At 37.0% G+C, this 19,121-nt stretch overlaps 2 long non-coding RNA genes across 6 annotated transcripts in view; one reads left to right on the top strand and one right to left on the bottom strand.

Annotated features, from left to right (window-relative positions):
* The window catches only part of LOC144286938 (uncharacterized), a 57,052-nt gene extending 40,223 nt beyond the window's left edge, over nt 1–16,829 (bottom strand). The window contains exons 1-2 of the long non-coding RNA XR_013354889.1: nt 16,187–16,829; nt 11,111–11,267 (exon numbers count right to left, since the gene is read on the bottom strand). This is a non-coding gene — a long non-coding RNA (uncharacterized LOC144286938). The remainder of the gene's footprint in view (nt 1–11,110; nt 11,268–16,186) is intronic.
* LOC144286936 (uncharacterized) overlaps nt 1–19,121 on the top strand; it is a 571,272-nt gene that overhangs the window by 490,391 nt on the left and 61,760 nt on the right. The window lies entirely within an intron of this gene.

Genomic DNA, 19,121 nt, shown 5'->3' with positions numbered 1-19,121 from the left:
AACGGAAAGTATTCATACAGTTTGTTGGTCATTCATGTCCAAGAAACACCTGCTATGGAAGAGTCAGGTTGAGCAAAGCTGCCAAACTGAGGAGACAGGAACATGAGTGAATGGCTTCAAGGCTCTCACACTCTGCTTTCTCCATACAAACCGGAGGAAGTGTAGCCTTGAAGAGATAAAGTAAAAACATCCAGAAGATCCAGGCATGGAGTTAACTGACCATGTAGATTAGATTAATTCATCCAGCAACTAAGGTCTATGTTAGTGTTTTCCAGCAATAAAACATTGAGAAATAACAAATAAGAGAATTGGAGATGTATCAAAGGAAAATTATTCTTTCTGTATTTCACCACTGACTTAAGAAATACAGAAAATGGTGAAACACCGGCTTCAAATTATGCCTCCATATATTTACATAATACCAGGTACTTAGATTCTTTGTGTCTCACTTTCCCTATCACTGAAAGGAAGAAATTGCATGAACTGAGCTTTATTTATCTTTACTCTCTATTATTTAGGTTACATAAATCCTTAAATATAAATTCAAGCACATTTTTAAAGTCAGTGAAAATATTTCTAGTGATATGTATAAAAGCTACACACTAAATATTATTTTTAAAATCATTTTAGCTTTAGCAGGGCTGAAATAAATTTTTTGTGTGTCTTTCGATGGTCATAATTCACAAAGAAAAAAGTCAACACCCTTAGAAAGTTAAAAAAAAAAACCAACAATTTAGATGGTGCTTCTGAATTTTTAAGAATAGAAAATATAAGATTTTATTCAATAAAATAAGTTTTTTTTTACTCTTTGTTTAGTTTTTTTTCATTTTATTATTTCCATTGTTTTAGTAATATACATTAGTTTGGAATTTCTATTGAAAACTATATGCAGGGTGACAGGCATCAAAGAGGGCACTTGATGGGATGAGCACTGGGTGTTATACTATATGTTGGCAAACTGAATTTAAATAAAAATTTTTAAAAAGCATATGCAATTCCATGTCATACAATTTGTTAGTTATTATATCAGTACATGAAAATGTTCATCTCAGGCTGATATGATAAACTATTTTGTGTAGAAACTTCTCCAATTTTTCTTAGTAAGCCAATGTACTGTCTTAAGCACTGGATATGTATCTCCCCAAACATTTGAACATTTATTAGTTCGTTTTTTTAAAGAGGAGGGGAGGGACAGAGGGAGAGGGTGAGAGAGAATCTTAGGCAGGCTTCACACCCAGCGTGGAGCCTGATGCAGGGCTCGATCTCATTGCCCTAAAGTCATGACCTGATCTGAAATCAAGAGTCGGACACTTCTAAACTGAGACACCCAGGCATCCCAGAACATATCATTTTGTATTGCAACAATTTCATATCTGTGTCCTCCATCAATCCTTTGTAATCCTTGGAGATTAGTGCTGGCCACATGCCTAGCACTTAATATTTTTATTTGAAAAAAAATAAAGAAAGACATAAATATATGCATTCCTCAAACTTTCCTTCTCTAGGCTTTTCTATAATACATGGTCCTGATCATAACCATCATCATCTCCTTCTTCATCAACACAGTCAACTTGAGAGTTATAACAATTTTAGGTGATATTTGTTAAGCTTTTACTATCTTCTAGGAACTATCTTTTAGTATTTTACTTAGTGCTGTCCTGATCCAAGATTTTTCTGTACTCTTCTGTGTCCTACTCTGTGCCCTGGAATTTTGACCTTTGCAGAAAGCATCACCCAATTTGCTTCATTGGTTAGATTCTGTTGCCTTCAGCCAATGGCAGACATCAAAAAAGGATACAAGATGGGAGAAAATAAGATCAGGAGTTCCTTCTCCTGATTCCTCCCTGCATAGACATCAAATCTGGCAGAGGCTATATGCCCTCATGACTAGTGACCCCGCCTGGGCATCCCTTTTTCCATGGTTCCACTGGTTTTAGATCTTGGCTACCTCTGGTAACACTGTTTTGTCCCCGCATCCCTTGGGGTGCTAATGGCTTCCCACAATTGTTAAGTCTCTTCAAACTTTACTATTATTCCCTTACATGCCCTTATCCCATCTTTATCTCTAAAAGTAGTTTCTTCTTTAAAGTGTCTACACACTTGAACCATCTGTGAATTCTGTTTTCTGGTAAGATCTTAATTATGTAATAATAAGTAAATAAACATAGTATAAATGTATAATAAAAATAATATTAAATAAAAATAATATTAAATATAAGTATATGTAATATTTGCATTTATCCACTTATTTAACCCTAAACAATGTGATTTTAGACTAAGTATTTTCTGGTTGAGAAAATTGATACATAGAAATATTAAATAATTTTCTCAAAGGCTATATTTGCCAAAGGCAACAGGTGGTGTTATAATCTAGATTTTTTTTTCTTTTTCTGACTCCAGAATTTCTCAGTTCTCACCTGCTTTCCTATGGAAAACAAAAAAAACTTCTGTTCACCACTGTTAGTACTCATCATTTTTTACTATTTTATAACCTGGATTCTATACCATCCCCAATGCCATGTTAATCCCCAGGGAGAAAATAATGTTAGACAGTTTTTTCCTAAGAACTTCCAGACTTTCTGGGCTTAGTAAACTGGGATGATCACTAACAAGTTGTTACATGGTCTGTTATCAATGGCAATGAATTATTAGTGGTTGAAAAATAATAAGAGTAAAAGCATGATAAAATTAATGTCATCTTTGCCCCTAATCCAGCCAAGGAGTTCTGGTTATAAAGTCGTCTTTTTTTTCTCTCCCCCCCCCCCTTTCTCTTCAGCTGCTCCTCCTTGCTCAGAGCACATGGGTTTGGCATTTATTTTTCCTCTCAGTGGGAACACTCGGAGCTGTGGGTGGCCTCTCTTGAAACCTCTTGTTTAAAATGAAGTTGGGGAGGAAGCATGATGCTTTCTCAACAAAAAAGAGAACATCTGTTCTCTTCCCTGGAGGATAAAAATATAGTGAGATCAGACCCAGGGAGAGTTCATTTGTCCCCTCTACCTACCCCCACTCACCAAGCCTATTTTTTTCCCCACCTAATGGCCCCGATGCAGACAGGGAGGCAGATCCTCGATCTTAAATCATATGCTCTTCCTGCCAGACGGAGACACTTGGACATGGCATCATCAATTATTGGTCAGTGAGATTGTGTTTCTTTACTGTTTGGGACTTCCAAAGGAAATAAGCAACAGTTTTACTCAGTTATCTGCTTTTCCATCTATCCTCCCTCCTCGAAGAAAAAGGGGTAGCTCTTCTGCACAAACTTCATTCCTCTTGCTGTGCTCCATGGCATTTCTCTTCTCAGATGTGTCTCTGGTATTTCTCCTCATCTTGAAACAATAGCACTAACCCTGGGTCCACCATCTCCTTCTTCTAAACATAAAAGCAATCTAAATATCCCACTAAAATGTAAAAGAAAAGAGAGAAATAAATAATGTCCACAGTTATTTCCGCTTATGTCCATATTTCTCTCTCCTCTTCCACAGCAATGTTTTTGCAGTGATTATTCACTTTCTGCACTGACTCAGCTCCCAGTCCATTCACTCCCCACCTTGCCATCCATCCAGCCTGATGTGGGGACTTCAATGGAAGGCTCTGACAAAATTCTGGAGCATGCCCTTTACCAAAAAAAAAAAAAAAAAAAATCTAGGGGACATTTTTTTCAGCTCTATTGTGACATGACTTATCTGCCTAATTTGAGACTCTTGACTCCTCCCTTGAAAATACCTCATCTCTTTGGTGTCTATGATGTTCTCATTTAACAGTCTTTTTCAAAACTTCTCTCTGGTCATTCTTGGTCTTTTCCATGAACAACTCTTCCCTCCTCATCAGTTAAATGACAACGACTCTCCAGTGTTCTCTTGCATGTGATTGAGTCTCCTGCGCTACAAAGTTCTGTGCTCAACAACCTTCTAGATATTTGGGGAACACCACAAACGAAATGTGTGCCAAGCACATCTCAGCTTGTTTCATGGAGCAAATAGACACTGCTTTTCCAACCTCCCTTTCTCAATAAATTATATGATTCTGTCTTCCTGTCTTTAGCTGTTCACAAGAGCATGCTGAGAGTCACCCTAAACCATCCCTCTCCTTCATTCCCTTACCCCAATTACCCATAGTGTCATTATATCTATTAACTGCTCTAAAATCCATCCCTTGCTACATCTCAAGTGTTTCTACTTTTGTTCAGGTTGAAGCTTCTTTGGTGAATGCCAGTAGACTTTGCTTTTCTTCCCGGCTTCACTTTTATGTCCCTCTACTCTGTCTCCTATGCTTTAGTTAGAGTGGTCTTTCCAAAATTCACACACGCCTTTGGTGTAAACTCAGAACTCTTTGGAATAAAGTTCATCTGAGTCATCAATTTTTTGCTTCAGCTCATGGGCAGCCCCGCTAATAATCTCATGTGTCTCACCACTTGCAGATGACCACACATGCATGTTCTCCCAACATCCTGCCTTTCATTTCATTAATAATTGTCAAGAATGCCCTTCCTCTGCCCTCCTCTCCTCTCCATCCTTTTTAGAAGCGAATTATGACTTCAGGTGACAATTTAAAGCCTGCTAGAGGCTTTCCTTGACCATCGTAGTTTGGGTTAGCTTCCTTTCTTTGAGCCCCTAGAACACCTTGCATCTGTTCTCCTACAACGTGTACATATTCCAGAGTAATTTTCAATCTGCTTATCTAACTACCTTACTGCTCTGTCTATCAAATATTTTATCTGTAGTACCAAATGCAGGCAGGGATTCCTAGTTGTGTCTAAATACTAGTGGAGGAAATAGACTGTGAAGTGAATTATGTTGTGGCTGCTTTGTCTAGTCATTTACGAATAAGCTCTGGGAGGAATTTACAACTCAAGGTAAAGAGCATTTTCATCACTCACATGGGGACCCTCTGTGAACTCTTCCTGGGAGGAAGAGGGTTTTGGTGGATTTCAAGAAAGAGATGTCCTCTGTTTTGTACCAGATACTCAGAGAAATTGTAAAGAAGAGTTACGCATACAAGCCCTCCCACAAAGTACAAAATGAGAGCTTTAATTTTACCACCTAGGTAAACAGACTAGCCCTACTCATATCTCTCTTACAAGTGAATCCTTTTACTATAAAAGAACAGTATGGGTCAGCCATGGGGAATGTAGCAATAGAATTTAGTGTGTCTTTAATCCTGTTGTTCAGAGGTCCCTACCATTAAACGCTCCACAGTGACATGTCAGGAAGTGTGAGGACTCCAGCATGGGTTGAGCTGAGGTTTCTCTTTCTTTCTGTTTTGAAAACAAATGTAATCACTCAGCATAATTTCACGAAGCGTGATATTTTTCAAAGTTCATCTCTATATACATTCCTTTATATTGCCAAATACTATTCCACTGCATGAATGCATTACTTTTTATTTTCCCATCCTTCGGTCAAGGGACATTTGGGTTTTTCCCATTTCTTGGCCACTGTGAATACAGCTGCTGTAAACATTCGTATACAAGTTTTTGTGCTGGCATAAGTGTCCATTCCTCTTGGGTATATATCTAGAAATGGAATTGCTGGGTCGCACTATGTTTACACTGACGAGAATCTGCCAAACAGCTTGACAGTGGTTTTACCATTTTACGTTCTCACCAGCAGCGTGTAAGCATTTTGATTTCTCTCCAGCATCCCTAGCACTTGTTACTTTCTGTCATTTTCATTAGAGCCATGCCAATGAGTGTTGGCATAAAATCACGTTGGTATAAAATGTAACATAAAATCATGCCTTTGATTTGCATTCACTAATGGCTAATGAGAATGAGAATCTTTCCATGTGATCATTGGCCATTTGTATATCTTTAGAGCAACCTCTGCCCAGATCCTTGTATAATGATATCAAGCAACTTTTCATGTGCTTATTGAATGTTTGTTTCTCTTCTTCCTTTTTCTTTCTTTCTTTTTTTTATTTTTATTTTTTTTTTGAAGAAATGTCTATTCGGCTACTTTACCTATTTTAAAGCTCTGTATTTGTTTTTTCATTATTGAGTTGTAAGAATTCTTTTTAGGATTATATTCATTTATTTGAGAGATACAGAGATAGCAGCAGAGATAGAGAGAACATGAGACAGCGAGGAGAGGGAGAAGCAGGCTCCCCATGGAGCAGGGAGCCCGATGCAGGGCTCCATCCCAGGACCCTGAAATCATGACTTGCTTGAGCCAAAGACAGACACCTAACAGACTGATCCAGCCGGGCACCCCATAAGAATTCTTTATATGGTCTAGATACAGTTACTGTATCAAAGATATGGTTTGCAAATATTTTCTCCTGTCCTGTGGATTGTCTTTTAACTTCTTCATGTGGTATCCTTTGGAATACATAAATTTTATTTTTGATCAAGTGCAATTTATTATTTTTTATCACTTGTGGTTTTGCTGTCATATCTAAGAAAGCTGTGTTTAACCCAAGGTCATGTAAATTTACTCCCGGACTTCTTCTAAGAGTTTTATGGTTTCAGCTCTTACATTTAAGTTTACGATCCATTTGGAGATAATGAGTATATGGTGCAAGGAAAGTGTTTGGTTTCATTCTTTTGCATGTGACTACCCAACTATTGCATCACTACTTGTTAAAAAAAGACTATTTTTTCCATATTGAATCATCTTGACCCTTTGTTAAAAAATCCTTGACCACAAATGTGAGTGTATGACTAGACTTTAAGTTCTACCCCATTTATCTATTTATCTATCCTTGTGTGCCACCACCACAGTTTTCATTACTGTAGCTTTGTGATAAAGTTTTATATGGGGAAAAGTAAGTCCTCCTGCTGTGTTCTTTTCTGGATTGCTCTGGCTATCCTGGGTTGCTTGAATTATTGCTCAAATGTCCAGGTGAAGTCTAGGATCAACTTATCATTTTCTGGAAAAAAAAAAAAAGCTTGTCACAATTTTGATAAAGATTGCACTGACTTGTAGATAGATGGCTTTGGGGCATATTCTCATTTTAACAAAATAAAAATGAGTCCCCTGATCCATAAATTTGGGATTTTTTTCTTATTTATTTAGATTTTCTTCAATTTCTTTCAGCAATATTTTACACTTTTCAAACTGTAAGCTTGCACTTATTTGGTTAGGTTTATTCCTATGGATCATATTTGTTTTGGTTCTTCTGTAAGCGGAATTTTCTTATTTTCAAATTTTTCATTGCTAGTGTATAAAAATCAAATTGATTTGTGCATATTGATGTTACACCCTACAATTCTAGTGAACTCTTTAATTATGTTTAATAGTATTTCCATGGATTCCTTAGGATTTTGCATACCCAAGCTCATGTCATCAGCAAATAAAGATAGTTTTGCTTCTTCTTGTCCAATCTGGATGCTCTTTATTTAATTTTCCTGCCCAGTTGCCCTGGCTAAAATTTCCAGTACAATAGTGAATAGAATTGGTGAGATCAGATGTCCTTGTCTTGTTCCTGATCTTAGGGAGAAAGCTTTCAATTTTTCACCATTAATATGATACCAGCTATAGAATTTTTATAGACACTCTATTGGGTTAGAGAAGTTGCCTTCCATCTGAGTTTGCTGGGTAGTTTTTTTTTTTTTTTTCATGAAAAAGTGATGATTTGGTCAAATATTCTTTCTCTGTTGATTGAGATAATCATGTGCTCTTTTCCCTTTATTCTGTTAAAATGGTGTATGTAATTGGAATTCTAATGTTGAACCAGTCTTACAATCCTGAGTAAGTCTGATATGTTCATGGTGTATAATCCCTTTTTATAGACTGCTAGATTCAGTTTCCTAGTAATTTATTTTCAGGTTTAAATTTATAGGAAATATTGTTTAATCGTTTTCCTTCCTTGTGATGTCTTTGTTGGGTTTTTATGTAAGGGTAAAATCTGCCTCATCAAATGAGTTTAGAAGTATTCCCCTTCTATTCTTAGAAGAGTTTGCAAGATTGGTGTTATTTCTTATCTCACTGTTTGGTAGAATTCACCCGTAGAGCTATCTAGGCCAGGACATTTCTTTGTGGGAAGACTTCTGATTAGTAATCCAGGCTTTTTATTTTTACAGGTATATTCTGATTTCCTTCCTGACTCAATCCAGTAGTTTGTATCTCCTAAGAAATTGTCCATTATGTCTAGTCATGTAATGTTCTGGTTATCTAATGTTTAACATTTAGATGGCAATAGGATAGTAAAAAAATTACTTAAAAAGATAAATATCATTATATGCAGTATTTTCAAGTAGTGAATGTTTTGGTAATTAATTCTAATTTATGTTTCGTCATAAATTTATTTTCCAAGGTAACAACACATGGCTAATGCTACATAATGTATAATGCCCCATATTTTGTTCAGTCACAAGTCCTATTGTTTGACCTGTTCTACTCTCTTCCATGTGCTAGGTGCTTGGGGAGGTCACGATGAACACAATTCTATCAGTTTTTCTCCACACCCTCATATGATCTGAAGTTAACTAGAACATTGAATAATCGTTAGCAGCAGCATATTTTTTGCCCATGTTTGCAAAACAGCAAACTCAGATCATCTGTATTAATTAATTCTATGGACATTTAGATTTTTATCATCTTTAAATCTTCATAAAAATATTTAGATATTAAAATGCCTTTAAAATAGTTTTTAAATTTTTACTTTTAAAAATCTCTTTACTGAAGCAAGATTTATTGATATAATAGTTGCACAAGTTATGCCAGATTTCTTTAGATGTAACTTTGTATCTTAAAATAAATTAAATATATTTCACTAAATCAGATTTTTACCCTCAGTGGTCTTATAGACTCAAGAAGCCATCTTGCTTTGGAGCTTTGATGTTTTGATTAAAATTACAGGTGTCTTTGTCATCCTGATATCTCCATATGGCTACTTAGAAAGTTAAGTTTCTTAGTGTGAAACCTCCACTACCTACATTGACATCTATTCTTATGGATTCAATAATTGAAATGAGATCACATTTCTTTAAGAATATCAAAGAAAACTGTTGCAAGATTGAGAACCAAGTCCTGTTATCCTTTAATCATTGATCACAAATTGTGATTTGTGATTGTGTCCAGTTCTGAAACTTGCATGTGGATTTTCATTATATATATTTTTTATTTATTTATGACAGTCACACACACAGAGAGAGAGAGAGAGAGGCAGAGACACAGGCAGAGGGAGAAGCAGGCTCCATGCACCGGGAGCCTGACGTGGGATTCGATCCCGGGTCTCCAGGATCGCGCCCTGGGCCAAAGGCAGGCGCCAAACCGCTGCGCCACCCAGGGATCCCGAATTTTCAATATCATTTAGTTGCTTGGTCTTTGGCATTAGAGAGACCTATAGTGAAGTTTCAGCTCTATAACTTATATTGGAAGGATAAGTAATTTCTATATGCATGAGATTCTTATCTATAAATTAAGGATAAAATATGCCTTCAACAATATCAGCATAAGTACTTATTAGGTAATAGTATAGTATCTAACATTCATAAATAGTTATTATTACTATTTTTATTGTTAATAGGAATGTACATGTGATTTTAAAATTTTGACTCTTAAGATCTCTTAAGAAATGGTGAAAATATAGAGTTTATAATTGGGCCTGAGACAAGGGAAATGATGAGCTCTACAGTAACTGTATTAAGGATTTCATTATTATTAATCATCTTTGATCAGGCATTTGTAGCACAATTTGACATTGACAATGAGCAAATAAATATTTAAATGGAGATAATATTTTTTATCTGGAAACATACACACTGGCTGAACTAGTACAAATCAAATTGATTTGTGCATATTAGCTTATCTACTAAAAAAGTATGTAAGCCATCTCAAGCTCTTTCTAAATCTAGGAAAGTGGTACATCAATAAATGTGGACCCAAGTCTACATTTGCCAGATATGCTAATTGTGCAGTATAACATTAATCTCTTTTTTTTGCATAGACTGTAGCTGAACTCTTGGTAACCAGTTGTCAGGTATTTATTGAACACCTGAAAATGAAATGCTTTCCAGTTACCTCGTTGAATAAACAAGACAACTAAGAAAGATGTCAAGGAGCCAGGTATCTTTATTTGCCTGGGTGATGCAAATAACTTGCTGTCAGCCACTTCTTTAATGTAACTTAGTCCTTAGTATAGACTTTCCATATGAAAACACAAATGGAGTTGGAAAATGAAAGGCTAACAGAAAATTGTTTTTAAAGATTTATTTATTTAGAGAGAGAAAGGGGGGAGAGAGAGAGAGAGCAGTGGGAGAGAATCTCAAGTGGACCTCCCCCTGAGCACACACCCCGACATGGGGCTCAATCTCACAACCCTGAGATCATGACCTGAGCTGAAATCAAGAGTCAGATGCTTTAACTGACTGAGCCACCTACGTGCTCCAAGAATAGTTATTTTTAGACATAGGACAGAGTTGTTGCTAGAAGGAAGAGATAATACAGGTCTTTTCAGGGACTTTAAAAACAAGTGATGGGGATGCCTGGGTGGCTCAGTGGTTGAGCGTCTGCTTTTGGCTCAGGGTGTGATCCCAGAGTCCCAGGATCAAGTCCCACATCGGGCTTCCTGCATGGAGCCTGCTTCTCCCTCTGTCGGTGCCTCTGCCTCTCTCTATGTCTTTCATGAATAAATAAATAAAATGTAAAAAAAAAAAAAACCTAAATGAGTGATAGAAGAGTTGAGAAAAAAATCTTGAGACTGAACTTTTAAGTCTACACAGATATCATTTCCAAAAAAAGAGAGATTTTTTAAATCGAGATAGAATTGACATAACATTATGTAAGTTTATGTGTACAAGGTATTGTTTTGATATACTTATATATTAGAATATGATTACCACTGTAGCAGTAGCTAACATATCTACCACCTCACATAATTGTCATTTCCTTTCAGGGTAAGAACACTTAAGATCTCCTCTCTTAGAACTTTAGCCTATGATACAGTATTGCTGGCTATATTCACAATGCTGCCTTAGATCTCCAGAACTTATTCATCTTTTAACCGCAGGTTTGTACCCTTCGACCAGCATTTCCCCAGCTGCTCTACAACCCCCAGTCTTTGGTAACCATCATTCTACTTTGTTTCTATGTGTTCAGCTGTTTTAGATTCCACATAGAAGTGATATCTTACACTATTTGTCTTTCTCTGTCTGACTTATTTCACTTACACAATGCCATCAAGATCCATCCATGTTGTCACAAATGGCAGGATTTCCTTCTTTCTCGTGGCTGAAGAATATTCCATTATGTATATTTCTACATCATTTTTATCCATTCATCCATTGATGGGTGAATAATAAGTGTTCTGGGGCCATGATGACATACCTAGTCATGAGTAGAATAGAGATGGTTTTCTTGGAAGATCTGTGTCACAACCCATTCACTTCATAGACGCCAATTGCAATTTACTTAGTAGTACTTAAGTGAGTGCTGTATGCGCATGATTTATTCTCCTAATGGTATCTTGAAGACGGTAAATTATCCCTACTTTACATATGATAAAACTGAATCTCACCCAAGTAAGTAATAGAGCAGTTTAGAAGTCCTTCAACAATAGAGGTTTGTTCTTATAAGCCACCCAACCTATGGTATTTTTGCTCTAACAGCCCAAACAATGACAGTGCTCAACATCATCAGCCACTAGGGAATTGCAGATTAAAGCGACTATAAGATATCATGACATGCCCCCTTTGCCTGCCTAAAATAAAGAAGTCATACAACATCAAGTATTAGTGAGAATGTGAATCAGCCACAATTCTCAAATACTGCTGTGAGAATAGAAAACAGGAAATCAGGGCAGCCCGGATGGCTCAGCTGTTTAGCACTGCCTTCAACCCATGGCCTTGTCCTGGACACCCGGGATCGAGTCCCATGTCAGGAGCTCCCTGCATGGAGCCTGCTTCTCCCTTTGCCTATGTCTCTGCTTCTCTCTCTCTCTCTGTGTCTCTCATGAATAAATAAATAAAATCTATAAATAAATAAATAAATAAATAAATAAATAAATAAATAAATAAATAAATAGATGGACATTTCCTCTTAAAAAATAAGAATAAAAATAAAACACGAAATCACTATGATAGTTTCTCATAAAGTTACATATACACCTACCAACTCTGTGACCCAGGAATTTTGCCTCTGGTTATCTAGCCACAAAAACAGAAAATATAAGTCTACCAAAAAACACATGCAAGAAAAAATACCGCATGCAAGAATGTTCATAAGAATTTTATTTGTAATAGACAAAAACTTAAAGCTGTCCAAATGTCCATGAAGAGGATGGTTAAACATATTGCAGGATAGTCTCATAATATAAAGAAGGTAGATAAAATTAGTGTATACTAATTGATTTCATTTACATGAAATTCCAGAAGAGGCAAAATTAATCTATAAGAATCAGAATGGTGGGTTTTCCAAGAGGGTGGTAAGTGCGGTGTGGCTCACAGGGGTGTATGCTTTTGTCAAAATTCATGGAACTTAAAAATCTGTGTAAATTATATCTCAATAAAAAATATAAAAGAACCTACTTTAACAAAACAAAACAAAACACCCGGCAAATTAGAGGGAGAGATTTTAAATCAGTTCCATATATTTCTATCTATAAATCATTCACAAACTTCTACTCTTTATTACTCATAAGAGTTTCCTTTCAACACATCTTACAAGTGATTAAAACACATCAGGGACATGGCAATTGAGAAGCAGTAAATCTTGATAATTCAAGTTTTAAAATCCCTCGCTTTCTCTCTTCCTTTTATCTCTCCTCCCTTCTTGATTGATGAAAGGTCTGAAAAATCCAATTAACCACCCTCAGCTGCCACTTGGAATATGCAGATAAAATCATTGTTCATACAGATAAAATGCAGTCTCAACTGTGCCCAGGGCTTTCCCGTGCTCATGGCAGGGATTAAATTCTACATTGTACTCTAATGTTCCCAATCACTCATTCATTCTACGCCAAAAAATTACTTCAGACTTTCACACCGTCTCCTCAGGATATGAAAGTTTCCACCTTTACCACATCATTTTCATGGAGATTTGCTGTGCAGGTCAGATGAACAGAGACGGTGCCCTGACTAACTGATACCCAGATACTTAAATAGTTCTAAAGGCATAGCCACATTTGGTTCAATACTTCCAGTGTACTGAGTTGTGCGTAAAGACATCACCGTAATTTAATCCTACTGGTATTTCCAAGGGCTGCTCTAGAGGAAAAACACATATACCCAAAACAAGTAACTACCAAATTCTGAGGCCAGAGTTTATAGAAATTGCTCTACATTATAAAAGTACCAAGGGGAAGCAACATACTGTCCTCAACCATAATTCCAATTACCTAATTCATATAGTTGCTAAGTTGAACTGAATACATTGAAATAATAAAAAGATTCTCATTCCTTCATTTATTCAACAAGCATTTGTGGAGTACTTCCAGTGTGATGGGAGGACTGTGTTACGAGTGGAGACTGAAAAACTCTTAAGATGGGGACCCTTGCCTTCAAGCAGGGGAAGGTGGACGAAGGAAGAAGTAATGGCACTATAACGTAGGCATGGAGAAGGTGAGGCAAGAAAGGCAAAAGGGAGCTTTGAATCTGTAATTGTTTTCATGAGCGAAGCTGAGAGGTTGTCAAATCCCCAAAGCAGGTCATTCTCTCAAGAGTTGCCTGGGTCCTTGTAGGTGTAGATAACGTTTGCAGAGCAACTCACCCTAGCTAGAGCCAGCTCCCCGGGTCTCAAACCAGTGTGCTGAGTGTAACCAGGTCCTATTTGCAGGGAAAGATCCATCAAAAATCCAGGAGATGAACATGAGCTTTCTCTAGAAAGATACTTTCCTTTCTCATTTTTCCAGAGTCAGTTTCCATGAGGTGGGTGTGTTTTGGTTTAGCAGGGAAGAACTCCATGGTGGTGTGTTGTTTTAGTGGTTAGAGTATGACATAAAGTGAAAACCATAAGTTCAAAGTGTCTGGCTGTTTACGGGAATCCCACCTCCAAAGAATTGGCATTTGAGTGTGAGATGACTCATCTGTATTAACGCTTTGGATAAACACTTTCTTGTTAAGTGTAACATGGACTATACATTTCCTGACAAAATTGTTCCCAAATTTAAACAGACTATCTAGAGTGTCTTTTCAAAGATATATTTAGAAAGAGAAGAGTTGCTTCAGTGCATTCTTTTCAGATGCTGCCTGGGGTTTTGGGGGCAAAACCACAGACCAGAGACTTGATAGCACGTTCTCAGTGAGAAGAGAGCTGACCAAGATTCCAGGTGTTTCCCATGACATCACTTCATCTATGTCTTGGCCACTGCAATCAGCACACTTATCTCTGGTTCATTTTATTACTCCGTCCATTAACTCTAAAAGCCCAGCCATGGGCTCCTCTGATTCCAATTTATTTGTGAAGCCCGTGTCTGCATCCCTGTCAGAGGTAAGAGAGTCAGTGCCCAAGGTAGACAAAGCTGTAAGAATAAATGTGGGGCTGGGCGGGGGAGACATACTAACAAAAACCCCAAATATAGTGCACTCAAGAGACAACGAGAGGGAGAATTGAGAGGATTATCACGTCTAACCACCTGCTTCATTCTATGGAAATGAATATAAGAGCTAGCATTTATTTAAATGTCTGTTTGCCACATTTTTCTAAGACTTTAAGGTACACTTATGGTCTTCTTTTAGTAGATCCACCCATTCATTTGTTTATCAACAGATGTATCTACAAGGCACTGCATTAGGTGCTTTGGGCAGTATAAAAATTGTAAAATAAGGATATTGTCCCTGAGCACAAATTTCTTAAAAAAAAAAAAAGAGAGAGAGAGAGAGAGAAAGAGAGCATGAGGAGGGGCAGAGGGAGAGGAAGAAGCAGACTCCCAGATGAGCAGGAAGCTCGATGCAGGGCTCCATCCCAGGATCCTGAGATCATGATTTGAGCCAGAATCAAGAGTCAAATGCCTAATTGAACACAAATAAAAAATAAATTTATAAAAAATAAAAATAAATAAAAAATAAAAAAATAAAAATAAGAGTCAAATGCCTAATGGACTGAGCCACCCAGGTGCCCCTGGAGCAGAATTTTTTTTTAAGATTTTATTTATTTATTAATGAGACAGAGAGAGAAAAAGAGAGAGAGAGGCAGAGACACAGGCAGAGGGAGAAGCAGGCTCCATGCAGGGACTCCAGGATCACACCCTGGGCCAAAGGCAGGTGCTAAACTGCTGAGCCACCCAGGGATCCCCTCAGAAATTTCTGATGAGATTGTAAACAAATAACAATTTCTTTCAAAATAAGTAAGTACCTACCTACCCTCCTGTCTTAGTCCTTTCCGGCTGCCATTCCCAAAATGCCATAAACTGGATGGCATATAGAAAACAGGAATTTATTTCTCATGGTTCTGAAGACTAGAAATCCAAGACAAGGATGCCACCATGGTTGGGTTGCGGTGAGAGCCTTTGTTCTGGTTCACAGAGAGGTCTTTTCACTGTGTCCTCATATGGTGGAAGGATAAATGAATTCTCTGGGGTTTCTTTTATAAGACCACGAATCCCAATCCTAAGGTCCCACCCCAGTGATCTAGCCACCTACCAAAGGCTCCATGTCTAATACTATTATCTTGAGGTTTAAAACTTCAATGTTTGAATTGGGGGCGGGGGGCAGACACAGACATTCAGACCATAGTATTTCCCATCTTAAGATTGAGCAAAGCAGAGGAGGCAAATAGATGTTTTTCATCTCCCTAGACATGTTAGTGATCTAGATTATAGATTTAATATACTGTTAGTGTAATAAGAGTGAAGTTATTTAAGTGACAACACTCTTCTAAGAAGTGTGGATATTATCAGGTGATAGGACTTTGCTTCCATATGAAGAGGAGCAAATGCTTGAATTACATATATCAACACTGTCTTCTTGCCAGCTTGGATATTATTAAATGGAAAGACTTTTGTTCTGCTAATTACCTTGATGCGTTCGGATATGTGGGCTTTTGCATTCCCTGGGCTTGAAATCAAGTATGTGCCCATTCTTATATAGATCTGAAGAAAGAGAGAGGCCCTGCTTTATACATGCAGATTTTCAAGAAAAACAGGAGCATATGTTGGACTCTAGGCCAGTTGGGGATTTGTGTTCCTCATGAAACCTTTAACCTCAAGACCTAGTATGGAGCCCTCCATTGCAGGGTTTGAGTTTATACTGCAAGTAACTCATTAAAACAAACCAACAGGAAACAGGCCAAAATTTACGGCTGTCACCCACCTTGCCTCTGGGATATGTAGAGGAGCTCCTGCTCAGGAAAGTCACCTTTTAACGTAGAAGAGAATTTGAAGAACGCAAGATACAAAGAACACCACTGTATCTTTGCCGGACCTCCTGAAGTTGCCAAGAGTGTCTCTGGAGCAAGAATTGATTCCTGCGACTCAAGGGACCTGCGAAGTCCTCCTGAGCCATGGACTGGTTAGGCAACTGGCACAGCCTGGTGTGGCGATGCAGAGAAGGGAGGGGCAGTTGCCCATGAGCCACTCTCAGGTGGGGCCACCAGGTAGTAAATATTGCACAGAAGCCTAACCACAATTACTAGCTAGTCCTTCATAACATGTATTACTCTGTGTACTCTCTTTGTGATTATTCATATTTGCCCAGAAACTTAAAAGCCAGAAATGACTAAAAGGTGGCACATGTATCCACTATTTCAAAATCCATGAATCGGGTTGTTCCAGAAGCATTTCATCAGCTTCCTTTTGTGTGTGTGTGTGTGTGTGTGTGTGTGTGTAATTCTGACAGAGTTAGCAGTGGCAAAGTTCTGGAGAAAGCAAAGCTTGCTTCTAGTGTGTCCTACTCCCTAGTATTGAGAACTCATATTATTTCCCTTTAGCTTTATGTATGTGCTTCTGGATTCCTAGCTGAGTTCACACTTCCCAGCAAAACTTTCTAGAATTTTCCAAAGTTCTAAGTTCCTCACTCTAACCCATTAACTCTGAATATTCCATTGCTGTTTATTCTTTCAACCTTCTCTCTGTTGACGGATGACAATCATATATCTTTAATGTGCGAAAGGATTTTTGTCATATTCATATTTAAATATGAATATGTTTCCTTATTGAAATTTCTCAGGGAAAAATATCCTAATCACACTGTTTATTAGAAATTGAAAGACAAGACCTAGTGAAATTTAGGAATAGAAAGGACTTTGGCGATTGGGAGGGAAATTGAGCCCTTAGATGATATTCAATAATATGGAATCAGTGGACGTTCATTCTGCTAAAAATTCATGCCTTTCTCTCTTCTCTCACCCTCTCTCTCCCCATCTCTCTCTCTCTCAGTAAACCTGTAAGGTTAGTAATTTGTATACTCATCCTTTTAAACCTAGAGAATACAATGTTTCTGAATTATACAATGTTTCCCAATAAATTTTGCTGTTTGTGTAATTTAAAATAAGTATTAATTTTAAAAATTAATACTATGTGCAGAACGAGTCTAAATCATCATAAATATATCTGCATAAATTACTTCCTTCCAGTTCAGTCTGTGTAAGCACATAATACCATGCAAATTTCCTTTCTGGCAGCATATTTATACACATACACACAAAAATGCATTCAATTTTGCTTTCCTGGAGACCTGGAAAATACCTGGCTGGTATTTTCTAATACCTGTCTGGCTCCTAAAAATAAATCAGTGATAGATAGATGATAGATAGATGATAGATAGATAGATAGATAGATAGATAATAGATGAATCCTCTCTGACTATCCAGCTGTGCATTACAGTATTTTAGTACTTAGAGACATGACATAAACAAGAATAATGTGAAATGCTATTTCACCACAAATGTGATTGTCTCATTCTGGATCTGTTGCTATGACATTGGTCATAAGAAAATCATAAATGAAAAAGTGTACAGACATATAAATTAGAAATTGAAAGATGGGCTGCTTGTTTTCTCTAGTTTTTTTTTTTTCTTGATTCATTTATCTGTTGGATCTGTGGGATTATTTCACTTCCAAGAAGAATATTGTGGTTATTCTAACTCCAAAGGATACGATATTGGAAAAACATTAAGCTACAATATTTTCCTTATCTAAATACTATTATTGTTAATGATGATCACTGTTTACTGTTATTCAAAAATCCAATTTGACTATGAGTATACCTAATTTGCATTCCTCTACTCTGTGTTTCCCCTTTGCCATCAGAAGGAAGGATTGGATCATTTACTCTCTAAATTTGGATGTGGAAAATTATCTGGAAGAAAATATTTTTAAAACTCCAGGGATACCAGTTTATATCTGTAATCATAGATATTTTCCCTGAGTTTTGAAATGAAGCAGTACAGAGCTAAGTGTGTATATGAAAATCCAAAAATTATTACTAGAAAAACCTATCATTTCTGTCTCCTACTGTAGCAATTGGCTAAAAGTAAATATTTGTTTACTCAGTAATTTATTTAAAATCCACTAAAAAAAGGAACTTGGGTTTTAGAGCAAGCTTTTGGTTTATTAAACAAACTCCCATCTGGCCACAAAGTTCTTTGTACCTGCTTAAGGACATTCCCAAAAAAGATGAAAAATAAGCTTTGTTTTTTCAAGTCTACCCATTTAGGGAAACCTGCATGCAACCGAAACTAAATTGTTAAATTTTTAATTATGAAAAAGGTTTAATGTTTTTATAGGAGATCCCACTGCATTAAGGTTTTGGCCTTCAATACAGGCCCTGAGGAATGCTTTATTGTGATTTCAGGCGGGGATCGCAGATGACACTTTATCAATCAGTCTGCCAGCAAAATCTCACATTCATGTCGAGGAATACAGACTCTCAACCCCTGACCTCCATAGAGATCCTTAAACCAGCAAGAGAAGACGCTTTTGTCTCCATGCTAAAATACTGAAGGTTTATGGACTGATAGATTTGATTCTCCATATCTTGGAGAGCAAGGGGAAGTAGGTAGTATCTTAGAGAGAAAGAGGTAGTAGGTAGTATGTGGAGGAAGGAGGAAGAGAAAGGATGGAGGGAGAGAAAAACAGCCTTAATTCATGTGAATCATTAAAAAACACAATGAGTATCTCATGCAGAGGAAAACTGGTTTTCATATAGGCACACATATGCATATAGGCACATAATTGTGTATATCTATTTACCTATATTTATATTTATATCTATATAATTTATTTCTCTTCAAAGAGGTAGATTTGAC

The sequence above is a fragment of the Canis aureus genome, chromosome 16 (assembly GCF_053574225.1).
Source record: "Canis aureus isolate CA01 chromosome 16, VMU_Caureus_v.1.0, whole genome shotgun sequence".
NCBI classification, from domain to species: Eukaryota; Metazoa; Chordata; class Mammalia; order Carnivora; family Canidae; genus Canis; species Canis aureus.
The sequence above is the reverse complement of the archived record's forward strand: the minus strand, read 5'-3'. Positions and strand labels throughout refer to the sequence as shown.